The sequence below is a fragment of the Triticum aestivum genome, chromosome 7D (assembly GCF_018294505.1).
Source record: "Triticum aestivum cultivar Chinese Spring chromosome 7D, IWGSC CS RefSeq v2.1, whole genome shotgun sequence".
Classification (NCBI taxonomy): Eukaryota; Viridiplantae; Streptophyta; class Magnoliopsida; order Poales; family Poaceae; genus Triticum; species Triticum aestivum.
Window position 1 is genome coordinate 68,037,484 of NC_057814.1, and position 13,558 is coordinate 68,051,041.

Below are 13,558 nucleotides of genomic sequence, written 5' to 3' on the forward strand. Positions count from 1 at the left end.
GATCTTCATAGAATACGTAGGATCCAATATGAGCATCCAGGTTCCGCTATTGGTTATTGACTGGAGATGTGTCTCAGTCATGTCTATATAGTTCTCGAACCCGTAGGGTCCGCATGCTTAAAGTTTGATGAAGATCGGTATTATGAGTTTATGTGTTTTGATGTACCAAAGGTTGTTCGGAGTCCCGGAAGAGATCACAGACATGACGAGGAGTCTCAAAATGGTCGAGACATAAAGATTGATATATTGGAAGGTTATATTCGGACACCAGAATAAATACCGGAGTACCGGGGAGTTACCGGAACCCCCCGGGGGGTCAATGGGCCTTCATGGGCCTTAGTGGAAATAGAGAGCAGCAAGGGAGCTGTGGGGCACGCCCCCCTACGCCCAAACCGAATTGGTTTAGGGCTTGGGGGGCCAGCCCCTCTTTCCTTCTCCCCTCCTCCTCTTTCCTTCGCCTTCTAGTTGGACTAGGAAAGGGGGAACCTACTCCTAGTAGGAGTAGGATTCCCCCCTTGGGGCGCACCCTATGAGGCCGCCGGCCCCCTCCCCTTGCTCCTTTATATACGGGGGAGGGGGGCACCCCTAGAACACACAAGTTGACAGTTGTCTTAGCCGTGTGTGCCCCCCTCCACAGATTTCCACCTCGGTCATATCTTTGCAGTGCTTAGGTGAAGCCTAGCATCGGTAACTTCATCAACACCGTCATCACGCAATCGTGCTGACGAAACTCTCCCTCGACCTCAGCTGGATCTAGAGTTCATGGGACGTCACCGAGCTGAACGTGTGCAGATCGTGGAGGTGCTGTACCTTCGGTACTAGGATCGGTCGGATCGTGAAGACGTACGACTACATCAACCGCGTTGTCATAACGCTTCCGGTTTTCATCTACGAGGGTACGTGGACATCACTCTCCCCTCTCGTTGCTTTGCATCAGCTAGATGGATCTTGCGTGTACATAGGAATTTTTTTGAAATTACTGTGTTCCCCAACAGTGGCATCTGAGCCAGGTCTATGCATAGATGTTATATGCACAAGTAGAACACAAAGAGTTGTGGGCGATAATAGTCATACTGCTTACCAGCATGTCATACTTTGATTCAGCGGTATTGTTGGATGAAGCAGCCCGGACCGACGTTACGCGTACGCTTACACGAGACTGGTTCTACCGATGTGCTTTGCACACAGGTGGCTGGCGGGTGTCAGTTTCTCCAACATTAGTTGAATCGCGTGTGACTACGTCGGGTCCTTGTTGATGGTTAAAACAACACACTTGACAAAAACTCGTTGTGGCTTTGATGCGTAGGTAAGAACGGTTCTTGCTCAGCCCGTAGCAGCCACGTAAAACTTGCAACAACAAAGTAGAGGACGTCTACCTTGTTTTTGCAGGGCATGTTGTGATGTGATATGGTCAAGACATGATGCTAAATTTTATTGTATGAGATGATCATGTTTTGTAACAGAGTTATCGGCAACTGGCAGGAGCCATATGGTTGTCGCTTTATTGTATGCAATGCAATCGCCCTGTAATTGTTTTTACTTTATCACTAAGCGATAGCGATAGTCGTAGAAGCAATAGTTGGCAAGATGACAACGATGCTATGACGGAGATCAAGGTGTCGCGCCGGTGATGATGGTGATCATGAAGGTGCTTTGGAGATGGAGATCAAAGGCACAAGATGATGATGGCCATATCATATCACTTATATTGATTGCATGTGATGTTTATCCTTTATGCATCTTATTTTGCTTAGTTCGGCGGTAGCATTATAAGATGATCTCTCACTAAATTTCAAGGTACAAGTGTTCTCCCTGAGTATGCACCGTCGCGAAAGTTCGTCGTGCCGAGACACCACGTGATGATCGGGTGTGATAAGCTCTATGTTCACATACAACGGGTACAAGCTAGTTTTGCACACGCAGAATACTCGGGTTAAACTTGACGAGCCTAGCATATGCAGAGATGGCCTCGGAACACTGAGACCGAAAGGTCGAGCGTGAATCATATAGTAGATATGATCAACATAGTGATGTTCACCATTGAAAACTACTCCATCTCACGTGATGATCGGACATGGTTTAGTTGATTTGGATCACGTGATCACTTAGATGATTAGAGGGATGTCTATCTAAGTGGGAGTTCTTAAGTAATATGATTAATTGAACTTTAATTTATCATGAACTTAGTCCTGATAGTATTTGCATATCTATGTTGTTGATCAATAGCTCGTGATGTAGTTCCCCGTTTATTTTTTATATGTTCCTAGAGAAAAATAAGTTGAAAGATGTTAGTAGCAATGATGTGGACTAGCTCCGTTATCTGAGGATTATCCTCATTGTTGCACAGAAGTATTATGTCCTTGATGCACCGCTAGGTGACAGAACTATTGCAGGAGCAGATGCAGATGTTATGAACGTTTGATAAGCTCGGTATGATGACTACTTGATAGTTTAGTGCAGCATGCTTTACGGCTTAGAACCAAGACTTCAAAAATGTTTTGAACGACATGGAGCATATGAGATGTTCCAAGAGTTGAAATTGGTATTTCAGACTCATGCCCGTGTTAAGAGGTATGAGACCTCTGACAAAGTACTTTGCCTACAAGATGGAGGAGAATAGCTCAGCAAGTGAGCATGTGCTCAGAATGTCTGAGTACTACAATTGCTTGAATCAAGTGGGAGTTAATCTTCCAGATAAGATAGTAATTGACAAAGTTCTCTAGTCACTATCTCCAAGTTACTAGAACTTCGTGATGAACTATAATATGCAAGGGATGACGAAAGTAATTCCCAAGCTCTTCGCGATGCTGAAATCGACGAAGGTAGAAATCAAGAAAGAGCATCAAGTATTTATGGTTAACAAGACCACTAGTTTCAAGAAAAGGGAAAAGGGATAGAAGGGGAACTTCAGGAAGAACGGCAAGCAAGTTGCTGCTCAAGTGAAGAAGCCCAAGTCTGGACCTAAGCCTGAGACTGAGTGCTTCTACTGCAATGGAAATGGTCACTGGAAGTGGAACTGCCCTAGATACTTGGCGGATAAGAAGGATGGCAAAGTGAACAAAGGTATATTTGATATACATGTATACTTTACTAGTGTTTATAGCAACCCCTCGGCATTTGATACTGGTTCAGTTGCTAAGAGTAGTAACTCGAAACGGGAGTTGCAAAATGAACAGAGACTAGTTATGGGTGAAGTGACGATGTGTGTTGCAAGTGGTTCCAAGATTGAAATGATCATCATCACACACTCCCTATACTTTCGGGATTAGTGTTGAATCTAAATAAATGTTATTCGGTGTTTGCGTTGAGCATGAATATGATTTGATCATGTTTATTGCAATACGGTTATTCATTTAAGTCAGAGAATAATTGTTGTTCTGTTTACATGAATAAAACCTTCTATGGTCATACACCCAATGAACATGGTTTCTTGGATCTCGATCGTAGTGATACACATATTCATAATATTAAAGCCACAAGATGCAAAGTTAATAATGATAGTGCAACTTATTTGTGGCACTGCCGTTTAGGTCATATTGGTGTAAAGCGCATGAAGAAACTCCATGCTGATGTGCTTTTGGAATCACTTGATTATGAATCACTTGATGCTTGCGAACCATGCCTCATGGGCAAGATGACTAAGACTCCGTTCTCCAGAACAATGGAGCGAGCAACAGACTTATTGGAAATAATACATACTGATGTATACGGTCCGATGAGTGTTAAGGCCTGCGGTAGGTATCGTTAATTTCTGAACTTCACAGATGATTTGAGCTGATATGGGTATATCTACTTGATGAAACATAAGTCTGAAACATTTGAAAAAAGCTCAAAGAATTTCAGAGTGATGTAGAAAATCATCGTAACAAGAAAATAAAGTTTCTTCGATATGATCGTAGAGGTGAATATTTGAGTTATGAGTTTGGTCTTCATTTAAAACAATGTGGAATGGTTTCACAACTCACGCCACCTGGAACACCACGGCGTAATGGTGTGTCCGAACGTCATAACCGTACTTTATTAGATATGGTGCGATCTATGATGTCTCTTACTGATTTACCACTATCGTTTTGAGGTTATGCATTAGAGATAGCTGCATTCGCGTTAAATAGGGCACCATCTAAATCCGTTGAGATGACACCGTATGAATTGTGGTTTGGCAAGAAACCAAAGTTGTTGTTTCTTAAAGTTTGGGGCTGCGATGCTTATGTGAAAAAACTTCAACCTGATAAGCTCGAACCCAAATCGGAGAAATTCCTCTTCATAGAATACCCAAAGGAGACTATTGGGTACACCTTCTATCACAGATCCAAAGGCAAGATTTTCATTGCTAAGAATGGATCCATTCTAGAGAAGGAGTTTCTCTCGAAAGAAGCGAGTGGGAGGAAAGTAGAACTTGATGAGGTAATTGTACCTGCTCCCGAATTGGAAAGAAGTTCATCACAGAAATCAGTTCTAGTGATGCCTACACCAATTAGTGAGGAAGCTAATGATGATGATCATGAAACTTTAGATCAAGTTACTACCAAACCTCATAGGTCAAACAAAATACATTCCGCACCAGAGTGGTACGGGAATCCTATTCTGGAAGTCATGTTTGACCATGACGAACCTACAAACTATGAGGAAGCGATGATGAGCCCAGATTCCATGAAATGGTTTGAGGCCATGAAATCTGAGATGGGATCCATGTGTGAGAAAAAAGTATGGACTTTGATGGACTTGCCCGATGATCGGTGAGCCATTGAGAATAAATGGATCTTCAAGAGGAAGACGGATGCTGATAGTAGTGTTACTACCTACAAAGCTCGAATTGTCGCAAAAGGTTTTCGACAAGTTCAAGGTGTTGACTACGAGGAGATTTTCTCACTCGTATCGATGCTTAGAGTCTGTCCGAATCATGTTAGCAATTGCCGCATTTTATGAAATCTGGCAAATGGATAACAAAACTGCAGTCCTTAATGGATTTATTAAAAAAGAGTTGTATACGATGCAACCAGAAGGTTTTGTCAATCCTAAAGGCGCTAATAAAATGTGCAAGCTCCAGCAATCCATCTATGGACTGGTGCAAGCATCTCAGAGTTGGAATATACTCTTTGATGAGTTGACCAAAGCATATAGTTTTATACAGACTTGCGGTGAAGCCTGTATTACAAGAAAGTGAGTGGGAGCACTACAGCCTTTCTGATAATTATATGTGAATGACATATTGTTAATCGAAAATGATGTAGAATTTTCTGGAAAGCATAAAGGCGTGTTTGAAAGGAGTTTTTCAAAGAAAGACCTCGGTGAAGCTGCTTACAGATTGAGCATCAAGATCTATAGAGATAGATCAAGACGCTTGATAAAAAAATTCAATGAATACATACCTTGACAAGATTTTGAAGTAGTTCAAAATGGAACAGTCAAAGAAGGAGTTCTTGCCTGTGTTGCAAGGTGTGAAGTTGAGTAAGACTCAAAACCCGACCACGACAGAAAATAGGAAGAGAATGAAAGTCATTCCCTATGCCTCAGTCATAGGTTCTATAAAGTATGCTATGTTGTGTACCAGACCTATTGTGTACCTCACTATAAGTTTGGCAAGAGGGTACAATAGTGATCCAGGATTGGATCACTGGACAGCGGTCAAAATTATCCTTAATGGAATAAGGACATGTTTCTCAGTTATGGAGGTGATAAAGAGTTCATCGTAAAGAGCTACGTCGATGCAAGCTTTGACACTGATCTGGATGACTCTAAGTCTCGATCTAGATACATATTGAAAGTGGAGCAATTAGCTAGTGTAGCTCCGTGCAGAGCATTGTAGACATAGAAATTTGCAAAACACATGCGGATCTGTATGTGACAGACCCATAGACTTAAAACTTCTCTCACAAGCAAAACATGATCACACCTTAGTACTCTTTGGGTGTTAATCACATGGCGATGTGAACTAGATTATTGACTCTAGGTAACCCTTTGGGTATTGGTCACATGGCGATGTGAACTATAGAGTGTTAAATCACATGACGATGTGAACTATCGGTGTTAAATCACATGGCGATGTGAACTAGATTATTGACTCTAGTGCAAGTGGGAGACTGAAGGAAATATGCCCTAGAGGCAATAATAAAGTTATTATTTATTTCCTTATATCATGATAAATGTTTATTATTCATGCTAGAATTGTATTAACCAGAAACTTAGTACATGTGTGAATACATAGACAAACAGAGTGTCCCAAGTATGCATGTACTTGACTAGCTCGTTAATCAAAGATGGTTAAGTTTCCTACCCATAGACATGTGTTGTCATTTGATGAACGGGATCACATCATTAGAGAATGATGTGATGGACAAGACCCATCCGTTAGCTTAGCACTATCATCCTTTAGTTTATTGCTATTGCTTTCTTCATGACTTATACATGTTCCTATGACTATGAGATTATGCAACTCCCGAATACCGGAGGAACACTTAGTGTGCTATCAAACGTCACAACGTAATTGGGTGATTATAAAGATGCTCTACAGGTGTCTCCGATGGTGTTTGTTGGGTTGGCATAGATCGAGATTAGGATTTGTCACTCCGTGTTTCGGAGAGGTATCTCTAGGCCCTCTCGGTAATGCACATCACAATAAGCCTTGCAAGCAATGTGACTAATGAGTTGTCACGGGATGATGCAGTACGGAACGAGTAAAGAGACTTGCCGGTAATGAGATTGAACTAGGTATAGTGATACCGACGATCAAATCTCGGGCAAGTAACATACCGATGACAAAGGGAACAACGTATGTTGTTATGCGGTTTGACCGATAAAGATCTTTGTAGAATATGTAGGATCCAATATGAGCATCCAGGTTCCGCTATTGGTTGTTGACCGGAGATGTGTCTCGGTCATGTCTACATAGTTCTCGAACCCGTAGGGTCCGCACACTTAACGTTCGATGGCGATCGGTATTATGAGTTTATGTTTTTTGATGTACCGAAGGTTGTTCGGAGTCCCGGAAGAGATCACGGACATGACGAGGAGTATCGAAATGGTCAAGACATAAAGAGTGATATATTGGAGGGTTATATTCGGACACTGGAAAGGTTCCGGGGGACACCGGATAAATACCGGAGTACCGGGGAGTTACCGGAACCCCCCGGGGTTCAATGGGCCTTCATGGGCCTTAGTGGAAATAGAGGGCAGCAAGGGAGCTGTGGGGGGCGCCCCCCCTAGGCCCAAACCGAATTGGTTTAGGGCTTGGGGGGTCGGCCCCTCTTTCCTTCTCCCCTCCTCCTCTTTCCTTCGACTCCTAGTTGGACCAGGAAAGGGGGAACCTACTCCTAGTAGGAGTATGATTCCCCCCTTGGGGCGCACCCTATGAGGCTGCCGGCCCCCTCCCCTTGCTCCTTTATATACGGGGGAGGGGCACCCCTAGAACACACAAGTTGACAGTTGTCTTAGCCTCCCTCCACAGATTTCCACCTCGGTCATATCGTTGCAGTGATTAGGCGAAGCCCTGCGTCGGTAACTTCATCAACACCGTCATCAAGCCGTCGTGCTAACGAAACTCTCCCTCGACCTCAACTGGATCTAGAGTTCGTGGGACGTCACCGAGCTGAACGTGTGCAGATCGCGGAGGTGGCATACCTTCGGTACTAGGATCGGTCGGATCGTGAAGACGCACGACTACATCGACCGCGTTGTCATAACTCTTCCACTTTCGGTCTACGAGGGTACGTGGACATCACTCTCCCCTCTCGTTGCTTTGCATTAGCTAGATGGATCTTGCGTGTATGTAGGAATTTTTTTGAAATTACTGCGTTCCCCAGCATCTTTGGCTCTGTTTTGTACCATAAATTCATTTATGGTATTTGGGCTAATGAACCTAATGTCATAGATTTGTCGACCTCTTTTGCATTCAGCAATCTTCAATCTGCATAATATAGTGAGCATAATTATATATACATGCAATGAACGAGCTGAGTTAGAGACTTGATTACAGAAGTAATACTTACAAACAATAGCAAGTCACGAGAGTTTTGTCGATGGCGCCTTGATTGAATAACTGAAATAATTCCACAAATTCAACGTACATCAGGTCGACTCCAATGAAGTCGTGCTCATCCTAAATTCCCAGCAAAATACTGTCGGTCCGATCCTTGTTGCGGGTTTCCAAGTACCAGTTATGTAATCTTCGCATCATCGTTGGTAGATGCGGGAGCTGATCAGGTTTGACGAGAGGCTTCCCGTGCTCGAATCTAAAGGGCGCTACTACCTCAACCATTTCAAACTATACATCATCGCCCATGTAATCACCAAGAGTGGTACCGGGCGCTATCCCCGGATGATTAGCGATATCGGTAAACACCTTGAGTAGGGGCACGATTGCTTCTCCTGTTCGCCGAGCTGGGGAATTGTTTTCCCACTTTGTCTTGCAGCACTGCTAGTACTTCCCAACCGTTGCACTTCATCAAATGTCTTTTCAATACAGCAGTCATAGTGTGATAGCGGCGGAGGCGGTGGTGGTTGCCTAAGGGCATCCAGAGAGCGTCATGATATCGAAGAAGGATGGTGGGAACACCAACTCGAAACTGACAAGACATTGCACCAAATCATTCTGTAACCTTGGTAGGATTTCTCGATCGATTACTGATACGTCTCCAACGTATCTATAATTTTTGATTGTTCCATGTTGTTATATTATCAATCTTGGATGTTTTATAATCATTTTATAGTCATTTTATATCATTTTTTGGTACTAACCTATTGACATAGTGCCAAGTGCCAGTTGCTGTTTTTTCCATGTTTTTTACATTGCAGGAAATCAATATCAAACGGAGTCCAAATGCCAAGAGACTCCATGGAGATTTTTTATGGACCAGAAGGAAGCTATTGGGCCCTAGTTGCACCTGGGGGGAGTCCTGAGGAGGGGACAACCCACCAGGGCACGCCAGGAGGCCCAGGCATGCCCTGGTGGGTTGTGCCCACCTCGGGTGCACCCGGACCGCCTCTTTGCCCTATTAATACCCCAATATTCCAGAAACCCTACCGGAGTCAACGAAATATTCATCCAGCCGCCGCAGAGTCCAGAACCACTAGATCCAATCAAGACACCATCCCGGATGGGGTTCACCACCTCCATTGGTGCCTCTCCGATGATGCGTGAGTAATTCTTTGTAGACTTTCGGGTCCGTAGTTAGTACCTAGACGGCTTTCTCTCTCTCTTGCTGAATTCTCAATACAATGGTCTCTTGGAGATCCATATGATGTAACTCTTTTTGCAGTGTGTTTGTTGGGATCTGATGAACTTTGAGTTTATGATCAGTCATCTTTTTATATCCATGAAAGTTATTTGAGTTTCTTTGATCTCTTATATACATGATCTCATATAGCCTCGTATTTCTTCTCCGATATTTGGGTTTTGTTTGGCCAACTTGATCTATTTATCTTGCAATGGGAAGAGGTGCCCGGTAGTTGGTTCGATCATACGGTGCTTGATCCCAGTGACAGAAAGGGAAACGACACGTATGTATCATTGCTACTAAGGATAAAAAGATGGGATCTATATCTACGCAATAGATAAACGGATCTTGTCTACATCATTTCATCATTCTTATTGCATTACTCTGTTTTTCCCTGAACTTAATACACTAGATGCATGCTGGATAGCGGTCGATGTGTGGAGTAATAGTAGTAGATGCAGGCAGGAGTCGGTCTACTAATCTTGGATGTGATGCCTATGTAATGATCATTGCCTGGATATCGTCATAATTATTTGAGGTTCTATCAATTGCCCAACAGTAATTTGTTTACCCACCATTTGCTATTTTTCTCGAGAGAAGCCACTAGTGAAACCTACGGCCCCCGGGTCTTCTTTCTCATATATTTGCTTTGCGATCTACTTTTCCTTTGCATTTTTATTCAGATCTATTAAACCAAAAATACAAAAATACTTCACTGCACTTTATTTTATTTGCGACCTATTATTTCAATCTATTAAATCTTTCTATCGTCATCACGCAATTTCTGGCATCATTACCCGAAAGGGATTGACAACCCCTTTAACACGTCGGGTTGCGATTATTTGTTGTTTGTGTGCAGGAGCTATTTACGTTGTGTTGCTTGGTTCTCCTACTAGTTCGATAACCTTGGTTTCATCACTGAGGGAAATACCTACCGTCGCTGTGCTACATCATCCCTTCCTCTTTGGGGGAATACCGACGTAGTCCTAGCAGACAGGAGCTTTCTGGCGCCATAGTCAGAGAGCAATCAAAAGGAATTTCTGGCACCGTTGCCGGGGAGGATCTTCAACATAACCAGGTTCCTAATCACAAATCTCATCTCCTCAAAATTTACATTATTTGCCATTTGCCTCTCGTTTTCCTCTCCCCCACTTCACAAAAAATTTGCCGTTTTATTTGTCTTTCTTTTTTGACGTTCTCTTCTCTCTAGTCCCGATGGCTAGCATCCCTACTCCTCCTTTCTCACCACATTTTTAAGTTCTTTACTTCAAACAAAGACAAGTAGAAAATTTGAAAGATGCCTGGTATAGGCTTATGGAATCATATCGTATTTCCAATCTAAAGGGGGATGCTAAGGTTTTGCTTCGTAATTTTTACATAGGATTAGCTTTGCATCATAGACAACTTCTGGATTTTGCCGCTAAAGGAAATTTTATTGAACTTGACCCAAACACTGCCTATGAAATTTTGGAAGGGATTTTGGGAATTCCTCCTCAAAAGAAGGGGTTCTCATTTCCACTGAGGGAGTTCAAATGTTGGATAAACTTGGTGATTTGCATAAACATATGGTTGAAATACAGAAATATAATAAACCCCTCAAGCACCTCAATGGTAGCATCAATCGCATGAATACTTTGATTACTCTTTGCAACAAGCGATTGGATATTTTGGATCTTAAGATGGTGCCTTTTTCGGAGAATTTAGGGAAGCACAAAGAGCCTCCCGGGTTTGAGAAAACCCTTACAAAAGTTGCCAAAACTTCGGAAGACAAAACTTAGATCCTTGCTTTATGCCTAGCTAAGGGCGTAAAACTATAGCGCTTGTTGGGAGGCAACCCAATAAATAAAATTTATTTTTGCTTTTTGCTTTCTGTTTTTGTGTGTTTGCACAATTATGCTTCTGGTATGATTGTGTTTTTTGTGTTTTAATTAGTGTTTGTGCCAAGTAAAGCTTTTAGGATTTTCTTGGGTGATAGTTGTTTGATCTTACTGAAAAAGACAGAAACTTTGTGCTCATGAAAACAATTTTCATTAATGACAGAAAAGAGATTTTGCCCTGATTCTTTTTGCAGAATATTAATATACAAATTACCCTGGTCGTCCTAATTTGGTAGAATTTTTGGAGTTCCAGAAGTATTCGCAAAAGTCAGATTGCTACAGATTATTCTGTTTTGACAGATTCTGTTTTCTTTGTGTTTTGTGCTTATTTTGATGGCTCTATGGTTTTCTTTGATGAGTTTTGGACATAGAAAAGTTGGAATACAGTAGATATAATAAAAAAACAAAATATGAATTGGTTTGATACAACACTTATAGTAGTGGTTTGCTTTCTTATACTAACGGATCTCACGAAGGTTTTGTTGAGTTTTGTGTGATTGAAGTTTTCAAGTTTTGGGTTATCTTACGATGGATGAAAGAAGGATAGAAGAGCCTAAGCTTGGGGATGCTCCGGCATCCCAAGATTTTATCCAAGAATGAGCAACCAACTAAGCTTGGGGATGCCCCCGAGTGGCATCCCCTCTTTCTTCCAACAACTATCGGTATTTTACTCGAAGCTATACTTTTATTCGTCACATGATATGTGTTTTGCTTGGAGCGTGATATGAGTCTTTGCTTGTTTAATTTTGTGTTTTAAGTCATCAATCCTTGCTGGACACACCTATTTGATAGAGCCAAAATTATATCATGACTTGTTAGAATTGCTCTATGTGCTTCACTTAAATCTTTTATGAGCTAGGACTTGCTCTAGTGCTTCACTTATATCTTTTTGAGCACGGTGTGCTTGGTGTTTTTGAGGAAATGATCTCTTGCTTCACTTAGATTTACTTGAGAGTTACTAAAATTTTCGAGAAATTCTCTCTTGCTTCACTTAAATTATTTTGAGAGAAATAAAAAAATTATGCTCATGATCTTCACTTATATTTGTTTGAGCTTATGAAAAGCAACACATGAAAATTAGTCCCAAAGTGATAGATATCCAAGAAGGATAAAGTAAAAAATGTCATGAAGATCATTGGACAAAATAAACTTGATTCTTAGTAATAGTTTTGAGATATGATGATGAGATATGTGAGTTGTGTTGGTGAGTAATTATGCTTTAGTAAGAATATTGGTGTTAAGGTTTGTGATTCTCTATGCAAGTACGAAAGTCAATAGTCATGCAATGAAATTATATCCTACTTCTGGTGCATTATTCGGTGTTAATTATGCTTAATGCTTGCTTATGAGATTATTCGTTTCTTGGTTGGTCGCTTCTCAATCTTTTGCTAGCCTTCATTTTGCACCAAGTATGACCTCTACTTGTGCATCCAAAATCCTTTAAACCAGTTTTGCCACATGAGTCCACTGTATCTACCTATATGCGCTATTATTTTGCCGTTCTAAGCAAATTTGCATGTGCCATCTCTAATTTTCAAAATAAATTTCTCTTTTGTGTGTTTGTTTCGCTCGCGGAACGGTAACGGGTGGCTAATATTTTACATGTTGGATGTGTTATTCTCACGATGAGTGTTTATGCACCTGTCGTTGCACGAGAGTAAGGCAAAGGTTTTAGGGACGCCCAGTCCCGAAATGCAAAAATTATTTTACTTTATGTTGTCAAATAATATATTCCTTGTAAGGTGTTTGTATGGAGGGCAACCGTGGATACGGCTAGCCATGGAAAGTGAAAGAATGGTGGAAAAAGGAATAAACTTTATTTTCTGTTTGGGAACCGCCTATGGCATATCTAGCATCACTACTGGAATTAGCTTATTTGTCGTCCGCCTTTTCTTTGCCGTCTGCTGGCTGACGGCAAAGAAGGTCTTTGCCATCAGCTTACATAAAACGGACGGCAAAGAACTGGCTGATGGCAAAGAAGGTCTTTGCCGTCAGCCACTTCTTTGCCGTCCGCTAGCGGACGGCAAAGAATCTTTGCCTTCAGCTGGCGTACGGCAAAGAGAGAGGTGGGCCCCACTAATGAGCTGCGTAGAAAAAACCTAACGGCCCCCCTCTTTGTCGTCTGCTAGCAGACGGCAAAGAGCAAAAAAGCGGATGACAAAGGATGGCGGACGGCAAAGAGTTGACCTAACTAACGGGCCGAGCCCCACCCCGGCCGCCCCTCTCTCTCTCTCTCTCTCTGTGTGTGTGTGTGTGTGTGTGTGTGTGTGTGTGTGTGTGTGTTTCTCTTGTCCTCTCTCCCCGATGACCCGCCGCCGCCCCCTTGCCCCGCCGCCGCCCCCTTGCCTCGCCCTGTCGCCCCGCACCCCTCCTCTGTGACGCCCCGACCTCCACCGCGCCGCCGCTGCCCCCTCGCCCAGCCGTCGCCGCCCCCTAGCCCAGCCGCCCCGCCCCCTCCCCTGCGTCGCC